The following is an 11045-nucleotide window of genomic DNA, read 5'->3' on the forward strand; positions in this document are numbered from 1 at the left end:
GTGATAAGATCCATGAATCTGGTGTTAGATTCATTAATAAACATATATAGGAGACAAAATTTCCCAATCAACACCAATAATTCATCATTGGGGGCTCCAAGATTGAACCTAGATGACTATCCGTCTATATTACTTAGCTAGTTGTTTTTTTCGACAGCTTTAAATCGTAAAGTTGACGGATACATTAATGTATATTTTTTAACTTGATTTTATTTCACATTTATTCCCTCAAACTTAGGGTGTGGACAAGTAGATACTTAAACTTTTATAAAGTTAAACAAGTAGATACATAAGTACGAGGCATAGTACACGTAAGACACCACGTAGGATACAATTTGTCATGTTGGAAGCGTGTGTCTATTTGTTCAACTTTATATAAGGTTAACTGTCTATTTGTACATACACAAAATCAGAGGGTATAAATGAGACCCAAGACCAAATTTGATGACATATTTATGTATTATATCTTTTAATGAGTTTAAATTTTGTACATTTATAGATATATTATTAGATTACTTTAAAATATTTAAAAGTTAGCTATTCATAATTTGTGGAATTAATAACTTTAAAAAGGAACAAAATAATCTTTTACTATAGGTTAAATTGCACAATTATGGTTTAAAAATTCATTTTAAATTGTCACTAGATATAAGCTAAATTTTATTATTATTTTTATAAATAAGATGATCTAATAATGAACCTGGACACTTTTTAGCAGTGAGTTAATTTGAACCTGCACAAAATGACGATTGTTTTTCCAACTCACCCTCAACTTCACAAGATGAAGGCACATAGGCCCTTTGATTTTCATATATTTTCAGATTTGACACCTAAAGAGTCTAGCTATATATGCAAATTAACCCTTATATTTTAGAATGAAAAGCAAAGTCATGTAATTTATTACCTATGATTAAATTGAGGGTTAACATAAACTCGATAAATTTATGTTATATTTATTGGCAATATATTATTTTCTTGCATTTTTTGTATAGTTTTAATATATAAAATAAGGTTTAAAATTTATCAACTTTAAATCTTGAATCTGCATTTAATTACCGTAACTATCATTGAGTTTTATTTATAATACCTTACAAGCAATTTGATTGTGAAAAATGAAAGTGCTTGGTGTGTTACAATTATGAATTTCCCTAGTGGACATTCATTTTGGATATGACTATCTATGGAAGACTTCTTACCAAATATAGAATTGCTGACTTAAGCCGTCCGTTATGCATTGATCGATTATTTTTAACTCGAAGGTAGAGAGGTTATTTTTTATAGACGCTCCATTCAAATAACTAAACAACTACTTATGTACCATCTAAAATTCAAATCTTATTCAATCAAGTCTAAAAACTCAAACATGATTCAAAACAAGGGCAGTCTGATACACTAAAGCTCCCGCTATGCGTAGAGTCTGGAAAAAAGCTTGACCACAAGGGCCTATTGTATGCAACATTTCTACCCGAAGTTGTTTTCAAGGTTTGAATTTGTGACTTCCTTGTCACATGGGAGAAACTTCATAATCCAAATCAAGACTAAATAACTATTACTGTACCAAGTCAAACAAATAAACATCTCTATGATAAACAACAACCATAATAATCTACTCCTTAGGGGTGTACATGACCGGGTTGGTTCGGATTTTTCAAATATCAAATCAAACCATTTGTGTCGAATTTTTAAATCTATAAACCAAACCAAACCAATAAAACTCGGGTTTTTAACCTCGGGTTTTTTGGGTTTTTCCGATAAAGTATTCATACAAACATATAATTTACTTGTACTTCAAATATTTCTTTAGTCCTACCAAAATATAGCTATCTAAGGTGTTTCTTAAGAAAATAACACAAAATATGATATGAGTAATGACACTAAAATATCCAACAAAAAAATAATAATAATGAAATCGCGTAAAACAAATATTGTAAATTAAACAAGTCATAATGAAAATGATCATAATTTAAAAGTACTAAATCATGCTAAAATAAGTTTAATAAGTATTAGTTACATGACTAAATATTAAAGGAAATTAAAATTAGATTATGTATTTGAATTGTCTAAACCAATGTAAAACCAAAGAGGCAAAGAACAAATATTCAATAATATTGTCATTCTTAGTGTTGACTTTGATTTTCTTTTTGCATTATTATTAATTTGATTTTTGATTTAAGCTTTATTATAATTACCAACAATTTGTGGACTATAATTAAAAGATAAAATCTATAGAAAAGTATAAGAATATTAAAATTATATTAAGTAAATATTTTAAGTATAAAATAAAATTTTAAAATTATATATATAATGTTGAGTTGTTTTTTTTTAGTTTAAAACCCAAAATCAACCCCAAATATAGTCAGATTTTTTTTTCAATACCAAACCAAGTCAAACCAACCACTAGTCGGGATTTTTTTCTCGATTTGCGATTTGGTTCGATTTTCTATTCGGTTTTGTACACCCCTACAATACTCCTCATCAGATTCAGTCCTATTATCCCAAATATTCTATGAATTTGTGAAATATTCAAGATGTCTCTTTAAGGGAATATAACACCCTTTATATATATAGATATAAGCTAGAGTTTAGGATTAGAGTAGCCTCCAAAATTCTAACAAGAATTGAATACATCTTGAAGAGTCTCAAATAGAATTGAACATATCTTACAGAGTCTCACAAATTTTCAATGTCTACATGTACATGAACTTCTATAATTTAACACAAAGTTAACTTCAACTGTTTTCCACCATTGCATCAGTTCAAAAATTTATTTTTTCGCTTCACGTCTATATATTTCTTCCTAATTTTGTGAAGTAGAAGCACCAAACAACAATGGTGATGGATGACACAAGGAACATTGTACTCCAAACCAAGGGTGGAGCTTAGAGGTTCACCCGAACCCTCTCGTCGAAAAAATTACACGGTATATATAAGGTAAACTTCTGATTTTAAGCATATAGATAGTAAAATGAACCCCTTCAACAACCAAAAGAGGAGTGTGGCTCATTGGCAAGGGGGTTCATTGTTCAACTGCATGTTTCGAGTTCAATTCTTGTTGAGTGCAATAGGTTTCAACCTTCTTTTTTTTTGCTTTGAAAAGGTTGAGATGGGCTCAAGTTTTGGGCTTAGAATACCCAATAAAAGGCCTCATTATTTTTGGATTCAATCTAAAACTATATTATTTTTGTTTTTGTTTTTGTTTTTGTTTTTTCTTTTTATGTTATATCTTTTTCTCAATTTATCTTTGTTTAAATCTATTAGCCACATTTTTTATATTTTTGTCTTTTATTCTTCTTATTTATATTGCTCATTTTATTTCTACATAACTCTCTTCTCATGTACTAACTTAAAGAAACTCTTTGAGAAAATGATGAATTGTTATTAAATTCAAAATTGAATTAGAAAGCTATTATATAAAATAAAGTAAATTAAGATTAATCGAATGGAAAAATTTAAAAGTTGTGAATATTCTTTTAATAAAATCTATTTAATTGATTTTTTTTCTTAATTTCATTGTATCGCTTTCTTACTATTTTAAAGTCGATTCTAAAGAGATTAAAACTAAACTAAACTTATTTGATTTGTTCATAATTTGTTTTTTAAAACAAATGATTAACCTAGTAAATTGAATTAAATGAACTAAAAAAATCGACGATGTCATTTATTTATCCTCTGAATATGCACTATATATATTAGTAACTCGATCATTACACATTTTTAAAAGTAACATATGATTAAATGTGCACTAATTCAAAATTTAGAAAAAATTCTAAAAAGTAGAATACTGCAAAATAAAAGGAAAGACACTAGAAATTTTAAAAACTCGATGGACCAGGGTAAAAATAGGAAGAACCTAAACACAACATGACAATATAAGTTAAATTTAGCCGATTAAAATTAATATTTTCCTCCCATGTCACTCGATTTTTCATCTTGTAATTTTTACGTATTTACTTCTTTATACTTCAAACTTCCTCAAAAAAAATCCTGGATCTGATGCTGCTCCAGACCTGTAGACTCTATCTTTCTTTACACAACCTACCACGTGTCCATATTAAATTCTTATCATCAGGTGATGTGGTTGGGTTGCGTGCGGTACCATGCATCCTCAAAAACATGATGACTTAGGATTAGTCAATTTTATTATTCGATGGGACGGGGAAGGGATATAACTCAACCGTCTCTTGAGTGATCACATGTTGATTGATATGACAATTCGAGGAAGATTTCACATTAGGTGTGGTATGTGTGTGCGTCATGGGAAGCCATAGAATAATAGGAGTCTAGAGCCAAAATGATAATTTTTTTCCCTCCATATAAAAGGCCACTTAATTTTTTAAAAAACCAAAATGGACAATTTGCTCCTAAGAGAGCGAGAGATCCTTTGTGATTTTAACAGCCGCTACGACGTCCAATTTTCTTTCTTTCTCGCTGCTCAATTAGCGAGAAATGTTAATTTTTTTCAAAAAAATTGCTGCTGCAGCAGTGAGTTACTTACAAATTTTATTTTTTAAAATAAAATTGCTACTAGAACAACGAGTTCCATAAAAAATATATTTAAAACTCGCTTTACCTATAGTTAAAAAACATAAATCACTGTTCCAGCAACGTTTTATAAAACTTTAATTTTAAAACTAGTAGGCTATAGACAATTTTGTTTTTTCCTATGTCGATTTAGAATATTAAGAGAGATTATGCTTCCAGTGTGCAATCCTAGCTTGGATAATGCCAAGTCAAATGTCTTAAAGTGATCATGTTTGCTTTTCAAGAATTAAATTGGTTAATTTTGAAATTAAAATTAAAATTAAAATAGATCAATTTAATTAATTATAAATTTGGAATTATTAATTCCCACTTGGATTTATTAAGAGTTGACAGAAAATGAGATGTACTATTAATTAGTATAATATTCCAATGTATATCCATTACATATTATATATTCTAAATCGACATAGAATCAATTTAATTAATTGTAAATTTGGAATTATTAATTCCCACTTTGATTTGTTAAGAGTTGACAGCAAATGAGATGTACTATTAATTAGTATAATATTCCAATGTATTTCCATTACATATTTTATATTCTAAATCAACATAGGGTCAATTTAATTAATTATAAATTTGGAATTATTAATTCCCACTTTGATTTGTTAAGAGTTGATAGCAAATGAGAAGTACTATTAATTAGTATAATATTCCAATGTATTTCCATTACATATTTCATATTCTAAACCAACATAGGAAAAAATCAAAATTGTCTATAGGATATTAGTTTAAAAATTAAGTTTTTAAAATCGTTGCTGGAGCAATGATTTATGTTTTTAAAAAAAATTAAAGGAAATTGCTGCAGGGCAGCGATTTTATGTTTTAAATTATTTTTTTAGGAGCAGTGATTTTATTTAAAATAAAAATTGAATTTGTAAGTAACTCACTGTTGTAGCAGCAATTATGTTAGAATTTTTTTTAACATTTCTCGCTGACTGAGCAGTGAAAAAGAAAGAAAGAAAATTGGATATGTTAACGGCTGTTAAAATCATAAATGATCTCGCTCTCTTAAGAGTGAATTGTCAGTTTTTTTTTTTTTTTTAAAAATGGGTGGCCCTTTATGTATTTTGGAGGAAAAAAGTGACCATTTTAACTCCGAACTCAGAATAATAGTGGATAGGCCCAAATTGTGGGTGAAAGGTATGGATCAAGCAGTTTTTTGAAGAGGTAATTCAATTCTATAGTCGTCTTTTTAGTTCGAGAAATGCACAATGGAAAGGGATAGTAATCGACTTTGCAAAATTATAGCGCAAAAAAAGAAGATCCAGAGTAATTCCTCATCTATTGTGTCAAGGTGTATGTGCATGTTACTTATCAAAATATAATTAATTATCTGATTCAACAACTAATAATTAGTACTTGTACAATTCAAAAATAAATATTTTATATTAACAGACAAGAAGCAATATCTTAATATTAGCATCTAATTCTAAGTCCTGTGCAACAAACTGGACATACAAACAGCACAAATCAAGATTTAGGGAATAACAGAATCCTTGTTACAACTTGCAACATGTATGTTGCTCGGATTTTTCAAAAAAAATATTATATTCGCGTGTCAAACTTTTCAAAATTACATTATTCTTAGAACATTCAATATAGAAGTGTCAAGAATTTTAAAGAATTTGATCGATATAAAATTTTAACACAACAACTCAAAATGAAAGGATAAAGGTACCACCATCAAGGTCTCATTTTATGTAACGACCGATTTGATATGATCGCATCATTACCTTCTCCTCCCCTGGTTTTGCTTTTTTATGAAATAATATGTTGATATATGACATTATGTACCAACACAACGTTATTCATCAAAATAATAGTACGCAGTACAATACAACAACATGCCTTACCCCTGTGGCCCTATCTCTGTAGATGGTAGAGATTATTTCCAACAAATCTTGACTTAAATACAATATATTGTGAAATAAAACGGAATAACCATCCAAACAAGGTTTATAGCTACAAGCCTTGGATGGATTCAAGAACAATAATAACATAGAAATATACATGAACCATAAGGAATTAATTAAACGTAGTGTAACATGTATCAATCCATGTTTTGGTCATGAAATAAATAAACAAAAATCCATATCTAATAGAACCCTCCCAGTCAAAATGAAATAAGTAACAAAAAATATAGAATTTCAAGAATAATTATTTTCAGATGCTCATCACACACATTTTTAATAATAATAATATATTTATTATAATTTTATGAGGTTTGACTAGTATATGCAGTCTTATCCCTATCTTATACAAATAGGAAAACTATTTTCAAAAAATCCTCGAATCAAATAACTCATATCAAGCCATATGAAAAGCAGACATTGAATTTTTTTTGAATTCAATGGCAGAAGACAAAAATCTGGTCCATCAAATAAAGAAGAATAAAATACCCTTCGGAGTGGCCTAGTGGTTTGAGTTTGGGACTTCCATGTTGGAGGTCTCTTCGAAACTCCTTGCCAGCGAAAGCAAGGGGTTTGCCTTCTAGGTCGAGCTCGTCGCACTAGGCTTGCCTAGTGCGGGTTACCTCTCCTATGTGTTTTGCCAGCTATTGCATAGGAGCGGGGGTTTTACCCTTGCGCACCCAAAGGGTAACGGCTGTGGGTTTCCCTTGTCATAAAAAAAATAAAAATAAAGAAGAATAAAAGATTAAAAAAGATAATTGAAATGACGTTAGATTTTTTTCTTTTGCCATTTAATTTTTTTAATAAAATATAGCCTAAAACGTTACTTAGAAATATGTTTATACTATCTTTGTCCACTTTTAATTGTCATAGTTTCCTTTTTTAGAGTCAAACTATAAAATTTTGACTAACATTTTATAATATATTTTTTCATCATATTGATATGCAAAAAAATTGCAATTTATAGTATTTTTCGTATAGTTTTTTGAACATCTAAATTTTTTGTTTAAAATATCAAATTAATGTAATCTAATTTAACTTTGAAAATTAGCCAAATTGACTTTCGAAAAGTGCAACATGACAAACAAAAATAAACGGAAGGAGTACTAATTTTGTAAAATTTCAAAAAATTGTATTATTATGTGAATTTATTTTAATAATGACTATTTTGGTAAAAAAATCTTGAATCCCGCATATGAAATCATTTTATTGTTATTACTCTGCCACAAATTGAAAATTTTCACCACAACTTCAAACTAATTGCACTATCATAAATAAAAGTAAAAATTTAGTTTTAAACTTTATCGCTAATATTATTTGTAACTATATATAGTATATGATAATTTATCACTAATTCATTGTTTAATAGAATTAACAATAAACTTTCTATCGTTAATTCCTGTTCTTTGGTAGTATCAAAAACAAGTAATAAAATGTATCAAACCTTAAAAAAAAAAACACAAGTATTAGACATCATGCAGGAAATAAAAAATAATAATAAGTTAATGAAGTATAATTTAAAGTTTTAAGCATTCAAATTCGTAAACATTTTTTTTTTCACAATATTTTATTCTACTAACAAAATTATTATTCCAACTCATGACAACAAAAATAAGGAAAAATAAAAAATCTGTAGTGAAGATTCGCCAACCGGAAAACTTGCAAATCCAGGACATCTCATGTGCTGAAAATATTAAAATATTGCTCGTTCCGTCTCAATTTATGTGACATTTTTCGAATTTTGAGATTCAAACATGTGATCGTAAAATTTTCATATATCTTTTAATTATTTTGAATTGTCAATTATTATGACTAATAATACTTTTTACGTAGTTTACGAATATATAAATTTCATTTTAAAAAATTGAAGATTCCACCAACAAATTTTCGGTCAAACTTAATTGACTCTCGAAAAACAAAAAATATCACATAAATTAAAACAAAGAAAGTATATATTTAATTATTAGTTTGACTTTGAACACCCTTTAATTAAATTTTTAATTTGTTTTACTTAAATCGAGAATCTTTTAATAATCTCCGTAACAGCTCTACATTGGGGTTCAACAGATTTGGCACATGCACTAAGACAAAGATCTAATTTTAATTTCAAATAAAAACGTTGAAAGTTAGACATCAACAAGTTAAATTTTAGGCAAAATATATATATATAATATTTTCAATATGAATTATATATATCTAAAATTGATTTGAAGCAAGTAAACTCGTAAATTTCAATATATTATAACTAAATTTAAATTATACGCACTTTCGATAACTTGAAGGTACATTTTGCAAATATGAAAACTTAAATAAAATTTTGCATGGACCATGAACACAAAAGTTGCTCTTTTTTTTTGTGAAAAAAAATTACTTTTGTTTTGTTAAAATGGAGATAATGAGATCAAGAATAATGACTACTAAAATTAATTAAAAGGAAAAGAGACCCCAAGAATATTGCAAACTTGTCTTTCAAAACGATAAAGAAAAAGAATTGTTCAAGAATCAATGTATTATTTTAAAAAAATAAAAATCGATGGTGATAGTTTGAATAAGAAAGAGAAATAATTGATAGTTAAAATGTTTTTTAATATATAAATATTAATTATAGTTCATAAAAATTTGGAGTAACGAATAGTTATATTGTGAAACTTGATAAAAAATAATAATTTAAATACTTTTGTTTATTTTTACTTGTCTAGTATCCTAAAAATAAATTTCTATTTTTTACTGATCACATTTAACATATCAGGATAATATAATTAATTTTTTTCATGTTATATCCTCATCATTAATTACTTAATTCCAAATCATTTCTTAAGATGTAAGAGTAACTATACAATAAAACCTCACTAAATTAATATAGGTGAGACCATAAAATATTATTATTTTGTAGAGATATTATTTAATCGATAAATTAATATTTATTATTTTAAACTGTTGACACACAAAATTCATTCGGAGATGAAATCTCAGTGAATTTGAATGAACCACTTATGAAAACGTCATTCATGAACTTGATGTCATAATTAATGATCTCAGTTATCGCAACAAAAATGAACGTTAATAACATATTGGATGCATGAAAATGATACATGTTCATAGGTCCTAAGCTTAGAAGAAGTTGTGGATACCATTGTAAAAGACAATGTTGATGCTAAATTTGAAGATATACAATACATTTGGAATCAGTTATGCATAAGAAAACACTTATTGCATTTAGAACTCTTCACAATTTTATGATACAGTTCGAAAAGACAACTTAAATAAATAGACATCGTTGTTAAGAACAACCGAGATTCAATGAGAATTTGCACTTAGCTTCTGGTCTTTGACATAAAAAAAGGTGGTTGGAATGGCGAAAGGGACATATGAGAATTTGGTCTTAGCTAGTGGAAAAAAGAAATGACTATAAGGAACCAACAACTCTCTCTTCTCAAACAACCTATATCCTCCACATTTACATGGAAACTTTTGGATACAATATGAAAAGTTAGAGATGAGCTTCAACAAAATTTAAATTTTAACAAAAAAAAAAAAAAACAATATAATCATATTTCACAAAATTGTCTTAGATATATTTGTACTTTTAAATAATTATTAATTTATAATATTAATGAAGCCATATATTTATATATGAGTCTTATGAAAATATATTATTTTATTATCTTATCGAAATGATTGATTTTTTCAATTGGCCCAAGTCCCAACTAGAGAAAAATATCTTAGAGAGATTATTAATATTAATTAACTGAGTATTAATTTAATGATGTTTTACTGTATATCAATTAATATGACTATTGTGTTAAAATATTTACATTAATTGTTCTCTTTTGCAAAATGTGTAATATTCAAATCAATAAATAAAAATGAACTGGAAGAAATTTGTTTTGGATCATCAAAAAAAAAAGAAAGGGAAACGTGCAAATATATTTATGTTTTGTTTTTTTGGGTTAATTACAGCTCAAATTCGTTGTCCTCCGTTGAATTCTTTTTATATTTATATATGTTTTGTTTTTTTGTTAATTGCCAGCACAAATTCAGACGATGTTGTCTTTCTCAATTTCAAAAATATTTCGAACTTTGAAAACAACTTAATAATTAAGGTATGTATTCTAATGCTTTCTCTATCTCAATTTATGTGATATTTTTCGTTTTTCGAAAATCAAACAATTTAAGTTTGATCAAAACTTTTTGTATGGAATCTTCAATTTTTTTGAAATAAAATTTATACTCCTATATTTGTAAACTACGTAAAAACCACTGTAAGTCACAATAATTGATAATTCAAAATGTTTAAAATATATATAAAAAATTACGGTCAAAGATAGACTTCTTTGAATCTCGAAATCTGAAAAGTGCCACATAAAATGGGTCGGAGAGAGTATATAGATACCGGTAATATTTTAGAAAAATAAAACAATTGATAGTTAAAATATAAAATTTGTTAAAAAATAATAATTCAAAACATTCTCCATTTAATTTTATATATTCAATATTTCAAAAATAAGTTTTCACTTTTATTTGTCATTTTAAATATATTAAGAAAATACTATAATAAATTTCATATTTTATCTTCAACATTACTTACTTAAT

Source organism: Solanum tuberosum, unplaced genomic scaffold (genome assembly GCF_000226075.1).
Source record: "Solanum tuberosum cultivar DM 1-3 516 R44 unplaced genomic scaffold, SolTub_3.0 scf00504, whole genome shotgun sequence".
NCBI lineage: Eukaryota > Viridiplantae > Streptophyta > Magnoliopsida > Solanales > Solanaceae > Solanum > Solanum tuberosum.